Genomic DNA, 16,836 nt, shown 5'->3' with positions numbered 1-16,836 from the left:
AAAAAAAATGAAATTAGACTACTATCTTACACCACTCAGAAAACATAACTTAAAATGAATTATGGACTTAAACCTAAGACTTGAAGCTATAAAAATCCTAGAAGAACACATAGGGGGAAAGCTCCTTGACATTAGTCTCAGCAACCACTATTTTTGGATATGGCCCTAAAAGAATAGCCATAAAGGCAAAAATCAACAAATGGAACTAAATCAAACCAAAACTCTTCTGTACATCAAAAGAACAAACAAACAAAAAAGAAAAAAGAAAAAGAAAAGAAAAGATAACCTATAGATGGGAGAAAATATTTACAAATCATATATCTGATAAAAGGCTAATATCCAGAATATATGAAGAACACATAAAACTCAATGACAACAACAAGAAAACCCCAAACAATTCAACTTAAAAATGTACAGAGGAATTGAATAGACATTTCTTCAATGAAGACATGCAATTGGCCAACAGGTACATGAAAAAGTGCTCAACATCACTAATCATCAGGGAAATGTAAATCAAAGCCGCAATGAGATAATATTTCACACCCATTAAAATAGTTATCATCAAAAAGACAATATATAACAAGTGTTGGCGAGGATATGGAGAAAAGAGAACCCATGTACACTGTTGACAAAATGCAAACTGCTTTAGCCACTATAAAAAACAGTGTGGTGGTTCCTCAAAAAATTAAAACTAGAATTACTATATAATCCGGCAATCCCACTTCTGGGTATATATATCCAAAGGAAATGAAAACAGAACATCAAAAAGATATCCATGCTCCCAATACAGCATTATTTACAATAGCCAAGACAGGAAAACAGCCTATGTGTTTATCAACAGATAAATGAATAAGATGTGAGGTACATTTATATATATATATATATCGTCGTCGTCGGCAGCCGTCCGTCTCGAGAGACGATGGTGTAGCTTCTTAAGAGTCTATCTGCACCGCCGAGAATGGCTGTGCAGTCCAACTCGGGAGTGACACGGTATCTGTCTCCTCCCGTGTTGAATCGACATCTTGTGATGACGCTGGAGTGTCCTCTCCAGTGAAGCTGAAGCTACAGAGCCTGGGCAGGGTGATATGGAGGGTCTGCTGTTGCCCATGCAGCAGACCCCCCCCTCTCTTCGCAGCTGAAGGGTCCAAGGGAAAGACGGAGTCAATACAGCTTGGCTTCAGGTGCGCCGCAGGAGTTGCCGGTGTTGACTACAACGTTGAACCGCCTTAGGGACTCCAGCTCCGGATTTTCTGTCGGGGTTTACTCCCTTAGCCTTTCCCCTGAAGAGGTATGCCGCAAGGCAGCGGAGGTTTTTTGGAGTCAGAGTTTTCCTTCTCTGATGTGCCCTGACTGGAAGATCGAACCAGCGACACTTAGCTCGCAGGCCGACGCTCAATCCACTGAGCCAAACCAGCCAGGGACAGTACTATATAATACACACATATAATATATACAGTATATGTATATATACTATATATAATGTGTATATGTAATATAGTATATTTATTATATTGAATATAATGGAATATTATTCAGCCCTGAGGAAGATGAAAATCCTACCATTTGTGACAACATGGATTGGCCTGCGGCATTATGCTAAGTGAGGTAAAGAAGGCAGAGAAAGACAAAAATTGTATGATCTCACTTATATGTGGAATCTAAAAAAGCTGAACTTATAGAAACAGAGGAGAATCATGATTACCAGGGGCTGGAGTGGATGGAGGGAACTGGGGAGATGTTGGTCAAAGGGGTAAAAACTTAGGTTAGAAGATGAATGCACTGGGGATGTGACACACAGCATTGAAAGCTGCTAAAAGACTACATCTTAAATGTTCTCACCACAAATAATAATGACTATTATGTGATGTGACAGAGGTGTTAGCTAATGCTATGTTGGTAATCATATTGCAATAGGTAAGTGTATCAAATCAACATGTTGTACACCTTAAATTTACAAAATATTGTATGTCAATTATATCTCAATAAAAGTATGTATCTTGGAGGTTTTCCTTATTGCCACATGTAAATTGACCTCATTCCTTTTAAATAAAAGTTATATTAAAGTAATACTTGCACCTGATTTAAATATAAAACATATGTAAGGGTTTATAATGGAAGGGAATCATCTTCTGCTTCATCCCCTCCCCTCTAGCCCTGATTCCAAAGGCAATCTCTTACACCTATTTCTGTCTTTATTTTTTTATGATGGATAAAAACACATTATAAATAACATATTATACTTCTGTTTCTTAACTTATTGACTTAAAATATCTATTGACATCCTGCTATGATGGATGAGGACCTACTCCACTTATATGACTGACTCTATTTATCAATTTTAAACATTGTTTAATAATAAGATAGGCGAGCATTTAGCTACTTACTCCATCCCATCTCCTCCCAGTACTGTTCAACCTCTATTTACAATTTCCCCTCTGGTTACCTCTGGAGCCTCAAACACCATACTTAAACTTTATTTCTTCTGACTTTGAAATATAAGAATATTAACAAGCCTATCCTTCTCACCACTTAAATTACCTCCTCCACAACAATCTTTTTATCTTTCAAAATCTTTCAGCTCTCCTTTTGTTGTCCCATTGTCAAGGTTTATAAAGTTTTCATTCTATTCTGTAACTATAATATAGACTTCTGTGATTTGTTGGTACCTATGGATCAAATACAGATTAGGACTCTTTTAGTAGCAAGTAACAGAAAACTCAAAACAAATGAAGCAGGAAAGGAAATTAATTTGCTCCCATAACACCAAAGTGTAGGAAAAGATGCAGGCTCACACAAAGTTTCATCCAAAGGTGTTATCAGGACCCAGTTTCTCTCTCTGCATTTTTTTAAATGCTACTTTGGTTGAGTTCTATCCTGGGTACGCTCTCCCTTCAAAGAGGCAAGATGTTGGCAGCTGCTCCAGACTTTCACTCTTTTAAGTTTAAACCCAGTAAATCCAGTACATCAAATTTTGGGATTCATTCTGATTAGAACAATGTGTTCTTATGCTCAATCTTGAACCTACTGCTGTGGCAGAGGTTTTGCATATGCTAATTATTTCTGGAGCCAGGACTGGAGCTCTACCCAGTTCCCCCAAAAGGAAATCAGGGTGTGTTACCAAAAGAAAGGAGGGAAGGAGACTGTGCACCAACAATAACAAATACCCACCCTAGACCACAAACTCTAATGTCTTCAGCGTTCTGTTTATATAAACTTGTGAACTGAATGAGTGAAAGATACAGATAGTGATGGTTACTGTGATCTAACAGCAGAGCAATAAATTTTTTAAAAATACCATTAGCCAAACAAAACACATCTGGAGAACTAATTTTGCTTGAGAGCCACCAATGTGCAACTATAGGTCTGTATAATAACTCTGTAAGTTAAAAGATGTAAATGGTATTTATAGTATTATATTATATATAAAACATGAAGTTTTTATAGCAGAGCGAATTAATGTTTTCAAACTCTCTAGGACCCCTGTTATGACTACTGCAGTAATCAAAGAGAATGTTCTTGGTATCCAGTTGCTAAGATTCTCTGCGCTTACTCTCCACCCCATTGCTCAGAATTCAGATGCGTTGTAGTTTATTGCACGCTTGTACCACACTCTGAATGGCAGACATTGTTAACTACCTAACTGCCCTTCCCTTACTTTTCCTTGCTAGGATGTTTTCTTTGGTTGTTGTCATTGCTATTGCAATTTTTAAAACATCTCTTGCCGTGTCATAATCTATTTGTAGTTTTACAAAAAGGAGGAAGGAGTTTGAAGATTGATGGGGGAGCTCTGTGAATGTTCGTGGGACTCATCAACTGACTGGTTCACTTTCGGTTAACAGGCAGGGAGATTTCTGATATTATATTAGATCCTAAATAGACCAAGAGAGTCTTTAGTATTGGATACTGGCATCCACACAAGATACTCTTATTAGTTTATTACACAGTTCATTACATAGTTTAGATAAGAACTGATTAGATAGTTCATTAGTTTAGATAAGACCCCACCTTAATTTTTATTTTACCTACTCATTTGTTTATTATTTTATTTTGTTCACCATGTAATCATTTTATTCATTCATTTTGTAGCAGATAGAGGAGGATATAGAAAACTTTTGACTTCCATATTCAGATTTTCAATCAATCCCACATTTTCAGACCTCTCATGTTCCATTGTACCTGGGCCAAGTCAAGGACTTCTCTGGAGTTCTACTCAGCATGCTGGCTTTCTGTTTTTTGTTTTTTGTTTTTAATTTTCCATTCATTAATAATATTTTAGCTGCTTTTTTTCTATAGAAACATGTTGAGTTTTCTTGTATATTCATAGCCTTTTAAAATTCTTCTTAAGTGTTGTGAATTTAAGCCTTTATAAGAAGTTCATTACTGTTATATCTTAATGGTTTCTTAGAAATGGAATGATATGAAAGCCTGTGCTTAATTACCACACCTAATATTAAACCTGAAGTCTCTACACCCTTCTTATTAACAGCTGTTAGTAACCAATTGAATAGATCAGCGATTTTCAACCTTTTCATCTTATGGTACACATAAACTAATTACTAAGACCCGCCTCACACCAAAAAATATATTCTTTGCTGATCTGACAAAAAGTAGGTATAATTTTGATTGACTTACAAAAAAATAATAACAGTAATTATCTACCTTTTTTGCTTCAAAGTGACTTTTCAAAATAATCAGGTGCCTATACTTGCATATAAGGATTTCTGTTACCAAGAATTAACCAATCAGATACAAGCTTATTATGCAATGAACCAATAAGATGCAACTCTATTATATGACCTATATAGTTATGGTTCAAGACAGGGCATTCACACCAACAGCTGTTGTTCTGGCTGTTGTCATTTTTAAATTTCACAATCTAAGGGAAAAGAGGTCAATGCCCTGACTAAATAGTCAGGTGTTCTTAAAATTCTTGCTGCACACTGGTTGAAAATTGCTGCTAGAGATGTTTTCTTGTATAACAATTTGTCTCCTACTGATTAACAATAAATTTTGTGACTCCCCAAACTGCTGTTATGAACATTTTTGGACACACCTCTCTGCACATGCATATCTATAGAATAAATTCCTAGAGGTAGAGTGTTGGATTGAAGGTTTTTGGAAAGTTCCTCTTTGGAGTGTGTGTGTGTATGGAAAGTGATATTGTATAGTGATTAAAAGCATGAACTCTGGGTCCAGGCTGCTTGGGCTCATAATCCTGGGTCTCTTTCCTAGCATTGCAGTGACCTTGGGCAAGTTACTTAAGTTTCTGTATCTTGTTTTTCTAATGAGTAAAATATGAGAATAAATAATATCACCTTTCTCCTAAGGTTGTAAGGATTAAATGAGATAATTTGCTGAGATTCATGTCTGATAATAAACACTCCGTAACTATTGTCTGTTAATGTTGTTATTCTAGGTGAAGCTTAGCAACCACACCAGTAAAAAAAGAGTCACTGCACCAAAAAAAAGTGGGGAGAGGAAAGACAAGAAAGGAAGAAAAAAGAAAAAAAAGACTTAGCAACCACCCTAGTGAAAAAAAGGTCACTGTTGTTAGCCAGAGAGCAGGCACTCTGGCTAGTGCTCCTAGCATGACCCTTGGGGGAGGTAAGGTGGAGTCCACAGCAGGACTGTAAATGGGGAAAATAAGAGATACAGTTGACCTCAGGGAAGGGCTTGAAGCCTTCTTACCCAGTAGTTGGCTAAATGTGGCCACGTGACAGCTTCATTATTAACAGCTGTACCTTTAGTTCTAGACAGTGCTTGACGCATAGTTGAGTGAGTAAATGAGAGAGTGAATGAAACCAAGCTTAAGAATTATTTTCTTCTTCTCTTTAGTTCCTTCCTGTCACCCTCAAGACTTAATAAAGTCTTGTTAACTATTGCAGCCTGACTTTACGGTAAAGCATGCTTGGGAGAAAGGGGACCTGGGATAAAGAGCAAGTGAGGAAAGCATCATGGAGTCACTATGCCTGAGGGCACAGTAGAAACCAGTGCAGAAGAGAGGCAGACACAATTTCTAGGGCTTCCCAGGAATACTTGTGGTGAAGCCTGCTAAACATCTGGATCTCCTGCTACCCTGTAGAGACTGCTTGTACTCAGGTATTAAAAGGAGAATGACTTCTGAAGACTGGAAATTCTGGTGTATCTGGGTTAGCACAGGGCCTGTTAACATGGTACACTCTAAGTAAGTGATAGCTTTTTGTATATTAGTCTAACTTTTAGTAAAAATTAAAATAAAGCCTGCATTTAATTGCTGTATTTACTCTTTCTTAAGCCATGTCTTACTTTGTGTGTTATGGATATGATTGCCCATTCATGACCAATTCCCATTACAGCTATTATGTTGATAAGATGATTGTAGGCCAAAAGAGATTCAAAGACCAGATAGGGTAGCAGGGATCTTGGGCTTTTAAACAGCCCTCCTCAGCAGCTTAACCTTTCTTCTTGAAATTTCAAAGAATCTGTTTCTGCCTCTGTAACATGGGGATTAGTACTATAATATCTACCACCTGTCTGGGCTTAAGGGCACATCTTGACATTAAATTAAAAGAGGGAGCAACCAAATAAATTAGAATGGGTAATATATCCTGGAATCTTGACCTGAAAGTCACTATTAATGGTGAAATCATTACAGTATTATATTTCTCTAACATTCCTAGCAGATGCTTTGCTAAGGAAAAAGATCTCCATTTTGAGCACTGTCTTAGAATATGATTGTAATTTATTATTATTTTTACCATTTCCACATTAATGTGTTGAAGAATAGAAGACCTATGTTCAAGAGGGGGTTATTTTCTATAATTAAATACTGTATACAGTAGATAGATAGAACAGACATTCACACACACATACCTGTGTTAATTGTTCATAATGGCTCACTTTTTTGTTTTTTTGATTTTTCGGTGTTTTTGAAAATTAACCAAGGACTCAGCATGATAGTAAAAAAGCAAGTTAATAAACCCAGGAAGTTTGTTTGAGGCAAAGATTCTGGAAAGATTCAGAAAAATCCTTGTGACATCACGCCCAAACTTGGATCTCTCCAGATGAAAGATTCAAGTCCACCTTCCATTTTAGTAATGAAACAGCTGCCAAGGTCAAGGACCCTCTTGAGGGTCTTCATTTGTGATAGATATCTGGGTGGTGTTTGTTTTGTTTGGGGGAATAAATATTTGAAGGGGGTAACCGAAGAAGGTTATGTGGCTGTTATGATGTTATTGATACACAGGCTGACGCTATTATGGCGGATACTATCAGGCTACATTATCTTTATGCCTCCAGGGTAACCTGAAGCAACTGTCTATTGACTTGGCACTACCTTACATTGAAGCGGTTGCCCTGCCTGGGGACTGTAACCCAAGCCAACCACGTACCTCACAGACAGCTTTCTTTAGCCTTGAAATTGCCCGGGATGAGTGCTTCGGAAGGGAGATAGCCTCTGAGTGAGTCTCAGGGAAGGTGGCCTTGCCATCTTCTAATCTTCTATTTAGGGGCAGCTGCTAGAAAGTCCTCTTAGGCAAGGAAATTGTTATTTATGAGAAGGAAACTGGAGGCGATCTGAACCCCTGGAAAATTTTCTTTCCAAAACATGAACTTTGCCATGTTTCACTGCAGGTCACGTCCACGTGGAAAGCAAGGCTCGCCAAAAGACTGAAATCTCCATCTAGAAGGATGCATCCATTTCCGTGTTCAGCTCTGCTAGCCTGTTTTGGGAATACGAGGGAGAATGCTCCCTTTGATCAGCCCAGCGTGCCTGAAACTCATTCCACCATCTATGATCAGCCCATGGCTAAAGCGGGCGGACACCCAGTTCTCCCGAGAGGGGAAGAAGGAACTCCAGAGAAAAGGAGAGATTCCGGCACCCATTCAGAGAGGAATGGCAGCGCCAATCGGAATTCAAGTAACCACACTGCTGTCCAGCCTGCCGAGACCTCTGAGGATGCATCTGGGTCCCTAGATGGCAAATTGGACTGTGAAACAGTTACTTTTCAAACTTCTATTCCCAGACCATCAATTATTGAAATACCAATGGTGAGTATTCCCAGTGCTATTGTAGAAGGAATGGTGTTGGAGGAGAGTTCTGATCCTTCGGTGAATGCCTTCAGGGAACAAACTTATTTAACATTATAAGTATGTAAAACATCGAGGAACATAGTGAGAGGAAATGTGTAAAGCCTCATAAAGATGTGGAGGGAGGCAATGACAATAAGCACTGGGGCCTTAACAATGACCAATATTGATATTTAACTAATTGCCCATAGTGCTTCTGAGCCAACAGTGTCTCAGTAGAAGATTAGGAGTAATATATTCTGGGAAAGCTTTTTCTAAAAACTGGTCTTTGAATTTATTTATATGAAAATCTGCACTATGAACAGTTGTATTATAGGATTTAACAAATTGCCTTTATTTAAAATGAATCATGTGATATTAAAGCAATCTTGGAAAATTTGGAAATGATGAGCACTGTATGCAGAGCAATAAATAAAAGGCACTGACGGATGCAACTACTTATGATATGGATGTTTCTGTGATTGTTTTTTGAGGCTTAAAGGCAAGAGAAGGAAGTTGTTTGAAAAATATGGTGCTACTGCTCTCATAAGGCAGCAATCATGAGTTATTTATCTCTTTTATTTTTCTGGCATTACTGTATTTTAATTGTTCAATATTCTGTTTGGATTGAGCTACACAATCATTCAAAGTGTTTTGGTAATTTCGATTTGGGGAGGCAGAGTAGAGGCAGGGTTTCTTGAATGGTGTTTTCCAAATACCAAATACCCTTTGAGCAATTTTTGGTCATATTCCTAGCAAATAGATTAGGACCAGACTTATATAACTGAGAAGTCTTTGAGGACCCATTACTAAAATATTTTGATCTAAAAAATCACTTTCTTCCATGTAGTTTAACAAATTATTTTTATTTGACATGCTGACTTGAATGCAAGAAGCCTCATTACCAATGAAAACTGCCAAACAGTGAAGACAGGGTTAAAACGTAACTAAAAAAGTAGTTTCATTTGACATTCTGCAAGCTTGTATAAAATGATTAAAGGAACCAAGAATTTCACCAAGTCCTCTGTTACAGCAAGAACTGTAATATTTTTTCTAGTACCACTACATCAAAATCCCAAAGATTCTGGAAAGATTCAGAAAAATCCTTGTGACATAACACCCAAACTTGGATCTTTCCAGAAGAAAGATTCAGCAGACAAAACCTAAAACATTTGTTCAATTTTCAGTTTAATATTAAAATAATTTTAGGAGTAGTGTAGTTAGTTGAGTGGATGTCAAGACCAAGTTTATATTTCATGCATGTTAAATGAACTAATGATATACTTGTTTTAATGAACTGAAGACTTTGTTGGGTAAACTATTCCAGCAACCCAGGACCTACCCTATATTGCTAAGTACATCAGCAGCTTCGGAGGTTTGATTTGATTTTATCTTTCTGTTTTAGGGGCATATATGATACAGGGCCTCCAAGTAAATATGTGTATTTAAATATAACCAATTAAACACAGCGAGGTAACATGCATATTTATCGTCTACTTGGTGTGAACAAAGCCATGGATAGATGACAGAGGTTAGGTAGGCTTTATGATAGAACCAGCCCTAATGCAAGGCTAAATATAAGTGTCCCAAAGAGAGACACACATTGGATTGTTCAAAGGACGTTGGAGGCTCTGGAAAGGTACACTGTAAGGAAGGTGAAATTTGAGGTTGGTCTAGAAAGAGGGTTACTATTTTTAAAGGCAGAGATGAAGGAGATGACATTTCAATAAAAGGAAATTGTATGAACAAAATCATGAATGTAGGGTAATGTGGTGTAGCAATAGGTACATCAGAATGGCTAAATTGTAGATAGTGGGAAAGGTAGATTAAGACCAAAAGTGGGATGTCTTGAGTACTGTAGTGAAAAGTTAATTTATTTGGCAGTGGCAACACTTAGAGAATTTTGAGCAGAGAAACGTCATGCTTGGGATTTCATTGTGGAAAGATATAAAGATAGAGCCATGACCTGGCTGGTGTGGCTCAATGGATTGGGTGCTGGCCTGCAAACCAAAGGATCGCTGGTTTGATTCCCAGTCTGGGCACATGCCTGGGTTACTGGCCAGGTCCCCAGTTGGGGGGCATGAGAAGCAACCAAATATTGATGCTTCTATCCCCCTTTTTCTCCTTCCATTCCCCTCTCTCTAAAAATTAACAAATTAAAAAGAAAGAAAGAAAGAAAGAAAGAAAGAAAGAAAGAAAAAGAAAGAAAGAAAGAAAGAAGGAAGGAAGGAAAAAAGGAAGGAAGGAAGGAAAGAAGGAAAGAAGGAAAGAAAGCAAGCCATGCAGGATGGATTAGAGTTGGGGAGACCAGAGCTGAGACATCATTGATGTAATCCCAGACTGAGGACAGTTATGAAAGGAATAGTAGGAGGGTAAGGTAGGAGGGACAAAGAAAGGGTACTAAATGCAATAGTTGACTCTGGGGTCCAGACTAGATAAACCAAACTGGTAGTGAGGAAATGAAAATATTGCCAGGTTGTGCAGGAAGAACAGGTCCTGTGGGCATGATAAATGGGCACCTAATCTAGTTCAAATGCAATAAGCTAAAATTTATAGAGCACTTGCTGTTGATGACAGCGTCATCGCATGATGTCGATTCAACACGGGAGGAGACAGATACCGTGTCACTCCCGAGTCGGACTGCACAGCCATTCTCGGCGGTGCAGATAGACTCTTAAGAAGCTACACCATCGTCTCTCGAGACAGACGGCTGCCGACGACTTGCTGTTTGCCAGTAATTTTTCTAAGTGCTTTATACAGAGTATCCCACTGAACCCAGGTCACAGTGAGGTACATACAGGGGTCCCTCTCTATATCGCGGTTCACTTATCGCGGTCTCACTGTATCATGGGATTTTAAAAAATATTATATTTAATTATTTATTACAGATTTTTTGCTATATTGTGGGATTTTGTGGTACTGTATATGTATGTTGTTAAAATTACATAGGTTTAAGACTGTAGAATATGTTTAAGAACATAAGTAGTGTTTATAAAAGTGTGGAAAAGGTTAATAAGGGAGCGGGAAAGGTTAATAAGGGACGGGGAACAGTTTATAAGTGTGTGGGAAGGGTTTATAAAGCCTTAAAATATATATAAATACTAAAATAAGTGTAAGGTTCCTACTTCATGGATTTTCACCTATAGCGGGGAGGTCTAGAATGTAATGTCTGCGATAAGTGAGGGAATACTGTATTATTATAATTCCCATTTTACAGATGAAGACATTGACACTTAGAGAGGGCAAAACACTTGCTCAAGGTCACAGAGGAAGGAAGTTGTAAGCCAGAATTGGAGCCCAATTCTGTTTGATCCCAAAGTCTGGCCTCGTAATTATAACATGCCTCTATGGCTCATTATTATTTGTGTGGTGTTTGAGGATTTTCAAGTATTTGTACATGATACCACTTTGTATGCAGTCAAATTTATATTCCATTTGTGTGTGTGTGTGTGTGTGTCTGTTTATATATAAAGTTATCTATGTGTATAATAATAATTATTTGAGTTTTATTAATTTGCTTAACCATTTCTATCTTAGTTTCATAGTGTATAACAACACGGAAAGGGACACTTTCCATTTTGCCTCCTGCTGATGACAAGGCTTTGTTGATGACAGTGTGAGATTGCTTTGAGATATTCTGATTAAAAGTACCAGAGAAATGCCCAGATTTTTCATTACCTAGTAATTTTGTTGTGACATGTTTCCTCCCAGTAGGTGATGAATGAGCCTCTTTTATTATAATCTTGCCCAGCGGCAAAAATATTTCCCTTTTGGATGCACTGATCCTCATCATTTAAGCTGCCTTGGTAGAGACAACAAATAGCACGTTTTTTCTTTCATTCTTTTTTTCTTTCTTTCTTTCTTTCTTTCTTTCTTTCTTTCTTTCTTTCTTTCTTTCTTTCTTTCTTTCTCTCTTTGTTTTTAAAATAAAAAATTTATTTATTTATTTTAGTTCAGCCTCAGGACATAACCATAGCTAAGAAATGGGGACAAATGAGTCCCTCTATCCATCCTTAGTTAACTGGTGTTCAGACAGGAGGGCGATTCATTTAAATTTGAAACATCTGGTCTTAGAGGAAAAGCTCAAAGTAGAGAAGCCAAGTGAACTAAATAAAAAGGTTTCTGTGTGTGTAGTTATATGTAACTTGTATTTATAAAGTGATGCTGATCAGTCTTCAACCTTTTTATGGTCATCACTTCCCAGTTTTGGGCCTGAAGTCACGGTGATGACAACCTTAAAACTGGAATATGCCTTATATCTTCTGATCATAATCTTTTTCTTTCTTGGTGGTGTTGCAATTAAAGTGTCTTATAATTGGTGGGGTCATAGATCCAATGAAATACAGAAGTATGCTGTTTATTTCTTGTAGCCTAGAGTTACTGTGTTCTTACTGTGCACCAGGACAGCACAAACCCTGGAGAAACAAAGGTGATTAAGGCACAGCCCCTGACTGAGCGTCGACCTGTGAGCCAAGTGTCACTGGTTCGATTCCCAGTCAGGGCAAATGAATAGGTTGCATGTCAGTTCTCCAGTCGGGGATGCGAGTGAGAGGCAACCACACAGTGATGTTTCTCTCCCTCTCTTTCTCCTTTCCCCTCTCTCTAAAAATAAATAAACAAGCTAACAAACAAACAAAAAAAAGACACAGCCCTTGAAGTTGCTTACATTCTAGTGGGAGATACAGATGGATGAAAAGGCAGTGTCAATGCAGTAAGAGAAGGTTTATGGGTCAACACTGGACGCCACAGGAGAGAATGAGAGAGGCTCCCATCTTAGCCTTGGGAAGACAGGAGAGGCTGACATTTATGGAGGAGAAAGGTTTCTTCCTTATTCTTTTATAATTTCACACAGGACCCAACACTGCACCCTTTCTGGTTGAATAGTGCTGTTTTTCTTCTCTCTCCCTGGCCTTTCACACTGTTGGCACTGTAAGAAAGACACAGTTCCCACGCTGAGTGGCTTCAGAATAGTTTGGTAGTTTCAGAAAGTCCTTTCATAGCAGTTTAAGTTTTTATCTTGTTCTTACTCCAACAAAGTAGCAAGCCTGACACAGGAAGAGAGAGTAATTGTGGTTTGGGAAATCATGCCTAGATATTTCAACTAAATGTCAGTTTTACAAAAAGAAAGGGGAACAGGGCCCATCTTGGAGTTGACAACTGCATTGCTTTTTGTACCAGGGTGGTTTTGCTGCTAGACAGAGAAGTGGTAACCAGGACACCTCCAGAACCCAGAAGGTGGCATGGACTAAGCCTCAGAGGCTCAGGCAGTCACTTGTTAAGTTTTATAACATCTACTCAATTGGGTATACACCTGAAACTAATATAATGTTGTATTTGAAAAATAAAAATGATTTTAAAATCCTAATCTACAATCTGGTATAACATAAAGGATCAGATTGTCACATAAAGGATCAGAATCACATAAATCAGAGATCTTGCCCAGTGTCAAGCTTCACAATTAATTTTAAGGATAGGCAATTAAGCAGCAGGTTGGGACATGTAGGGCGGCTAATGCTGTGTGAGGTGACTTGACAGGATCTCATGGCTGACTGCTTCTGGACCAGGGTTGCATGTGTATTATAGGAAGAAAGTACCTGAGAGCCATCCTCAACTATATGGTTTTTCTTCTTTGACTTATTAGTATGCAAAATATTTGAGTAAATTCTTAATGATAGTTATCTTTGCTTTGTGATGCTACTTGCCATTTCTAGGTCTTTTGAATTTTTGAATTAAGAAATTCCTAGATTTAGCCCTAGCTGGTGTGGTTCAGTGGACAGAGTGCCAGCTTGCAAACCAAAGGGTCGCTGATTTGGTTCCCAGTCAGGGCACATGCCTAGGTTGCGGGCCAGGTCCCCTTTTAGGTGCGTGCAAGAGACAACCACACATTGATATTTCTCTCCCTCTCTTTCTCCTCTCCTTCCCCTCTCTCTAAAAGTAAATAAATAACCTTTAAAAATAAAATAAAATAAAATTGAGTGACAGCCAAAATTTTTTTAAAAAGTTTCTGTATTTATAATTAAAAGAAAGAAAAAAGGAAGGAAAGAAGGAAGGAAGGAAAGAAAGAAGGGAAGAAGGAAGGCAAGGGAGGGAAATAGAAGGAAAGAAAGGAAGAAAGAAAGGAAGAAAGAAAGAAAGAAAGAAAGAAAGAAAGAACATTCTTCCTTTTTAAGGCTGAACAGTATTTCATTGCATGTATATACCACACTTTGTTTACACATTCATCTAGTGATAAACACTTTGATTATTTCTACCTTTTCACAATTGGGAATGATGCTGTTATCACTATGTGTGTACAAATATCTCTTCAAGATCCTGGTTTCAATTCTTTTGAGTATATAGTTGTTCTATAGTTTCATTGCAATTTTGATGTGGTTGTGCAAGGAGGCAAGCCATGTTTACCTATGCCACCATCTTAATTGGATGTTTTGATCCATTTTGAGTTAGTTTTTGCAATATGGTGTAAGGTAAGGCTCCAAATACATGTTGTTGTTTTTGTTTTTTCATGAGGATATCTAATTTTGCAACACAATTTGTTGAAGAAAACACCTCTCTCCATTAAATGGTCTTGGCACCCTTGTGAAACATCATTTGATCATACATGTGAGAGTTTATTTTTGAGCTCTCTATTCTCTTCCATTGGTCTCTATGTCGTTCTTTATGCCAGCACCACACTGCTTTGATTACTATAGCTTTGTAGTAGGTTTTGAAATCATAAGTGTGAGACTCCAACTTTGTTCTTCTTTTTCAAGGTCATTTTGGCTTTTAGGGTCCCTTGAAATTTCATATAAATTTTAGCATAAATTTTTCTATTTCTAAAAATAATCATTGGGGTTTTGATAAGGATTGCACTGAAAATATAGATTGCTTTGTGTAGTATTGACATCTCAAAAATAATTAATCTTCTATTCCATGAACATGGTTTGTCTTCCCATTTATTTGTGTCATCTTTAACTTCTTTCGGAAATTTTTTCTAAGTTTCAGTATACAAGTCTTTTGACTCTTAAGTTTATCCCTAAGTATTTTATTCTTTTTGATGCTATTGTAAATAAAATTTTCTTAATTTCTTAAAAATTTTTATTTATTTATTTTTAGAGAGAGAGGAAGAGAAGGAGAAAGGGAAAGAAACATCAATGTGTGGGAAAAACAACGATCAGTTGTCTCTCACATATCCCCAACCAGGGACCTTGCCTACCACCCATGCATGTGCCCTGACCAGGAATTGAACTGGCAACCTTTTGGTTTACAGGAAGATGCCCAACCCACTGAGCCATACCAGTCAGGGCTCTTAATCTCCTTTAGATTGTTATTTGTTTGTGTATAGAAATGCAATAGATTTTTGTGCATAGGTTTTATATCCTAACATTTTGTCGAATTTGTTTATTAGTTGTATGTGTATGTGTGTGTATGTATCTGTGCTTGTGGAATCCTCGTGGTTTCTATGTATTAAATCATGTCATCTATAAACAGAGATAATTTTACTTCTTCCTTTCTTATTTGGATGACTTTTTTCTCTTTTTCTTGTCTAATAGCTCTGGCTGTAACTGCCAACACTATTCAATAAAATGTGTTGATTAGAAGTAGCAAAAGTGAATACCCTTGGGTTCTGATCTTAGATGATAAGGTTCAGTCTTTCACCACTGAGTATAATGCTACTTTTGAGCATGACATGGCTTTTTCATATATGGCCATTATTTTGTTGAAATAGTTTTCTCTATTTTTAATTTGTTGAGTATTGTTATCATGAATGTGTTAAATTTTGTCAGTGCTTTTTCTGCATCAATTGATATGATCATATTTTTTTCCCCTTCATGCTGTTAATGTGGTGTTTTATAGTGAATGATTTTTTTTGTATGTTGACCAATTTTTGCATTCTAGGAATAAATCCCACTTGGTTATGATGTAATCCTTTTAGTATATGATATAATTGTGTTTGCTAATATTATGTTGAAGAGTTTGCATCAGTAATCACCAAAGATATTGGTCTCTAGTTTTCTTTCTTGTAGTGTTTTTGTCTGACTTTGATAAAGGTAATGCTGGCCTCATAGAAAGAGTTAGAAAGTGGTCCTTCCTCTTTAAGTTTTTGGAAAAGTTGGAGAAGGATTGGTGTTAATTTTTTTTCATGTTTTCTAGAATTCACCAGTGAAGCCATCTGGCCCAAGGCTTTTCTTTCTTAGGAGGTTTTTGGTTAATGATTCAATCTCCTTACTGGTTTTATAGATCTATTCATATTTTTTACTTCTTTATAATTCAGTCTTGGTGAAGAGGAGCTACTTTGATAATATCACTGAAGTATGGTAATTATAACCGCTTATTGATCACTATTAATAGACCAGGCTTGGTGCAAAATGCTTTAGACAGATTAGCTCATTTAATCCTTCTAATCCTTTTATAATGTTAGTTCCTGATAATACCAATCAATCCTCTGCTCAAAACCTGCCAATGTTTCCTCAGTTCTCTTGGAGTAAAAGTCAAATCTTCATAGTGGCCCATTGGTCCTATACAAACTATCCCCACTACCTCTCTGAATTCACCATCTACTGTTATTACTGATGGGAAAACTAGGACTCAGAGGAATTAAACATCTGATTCATTTTTACTCTAAGGATAACCCTTCCAGCAGAAGGAGATGCTCAAGTCAACCGGTCAAAGCATGACTTCCTTGGGCAGTGCTGAACTCACACTACCAATAACTAAATAGCTGCTTAGTCTGCTTTCCTTGTCTAGGCTCCAGGCCCATTCTTCCTCTTTTCTTGGCACAGTCTTTGTTAAAACCTACGGTGGCTTAACTAA

Source organism: Furipterus horrens, unplaced genomic scaffold (genome assembly GCF_987537825.1).
Source record: "Furipterus horrens unplaced genomic scaffold, mFurHor1.1.pri manual_scaffold_2, whole genome shotgun sequence".
Classification (NCBI taxonomy): Eukaryota; Metazoa; Chordata; class Mammalia; order Chiroptera; family Furipteridae; genus Furipterus; species Furipterus horrens.
This window is presented reverse-complemented; position numbering follows the sequence as displayed.